The sequence below is a fragment of the Mustela nigripes genome, chromosome X, assembly GCF_022355385.1.
Source record: "Mustela nigripes isolate SB6536 chromosome X, MUSNIG.SB6536, whole genome shotgun sequence".
NCBI lineage: Eukaryota > Metazoa > Chordata > Mammalia > Carnivora > Mustelidae > Mustela > Mustela nigripes.
Window position 1 is genome coordinate 43837818 of NC_081575.1, and position 305 is coordinate 43838122.

General features: G+C 52.1%; 1 protein-coding gene across 1 annotated transcript in view; it reads right to left on the reverse strand.

The window, feature by feature from the left end:
* TCEAL4 (transcription elongation factor A like 4) overlaps positions 1-305 on the reverse strand; it is a 2914-nt gene that overhangs the window by 642 nt on the left and 1967 nt on the right. The gene's annotated exons all lie outside the window — the stretch shown is intronic.

Genomic DNA, 305 nt, shown 5'->3' on the forward strand with positions numbered 1-305 from the left:
GGTTTTCCTTCTTCTTTTGGCTTTCCCTCACCCACTGGTTTTCCTTCTTCTTTTGGCTTTCCCTCACCCACTGGTTTTCCTTCTTCTTTTGGCTTTCCCTCACCCACTGGTTTTCCTTCTTCATGTGACTTTCCCTCGCTTACTGATTTTCCTCCTTCTTCTGGCTTTCCCTCGTTCACTTGCTTTCCCTCGCTTTCCGGCTTTCCCTTGCTCACGGGCATTGCCTCACTCTCTGGCTTTCTCTCCCTCTCCGGCATTGCCTCGCTCACCGGCATTGCCTCCATCATGGGCACTGCCTCCATCAC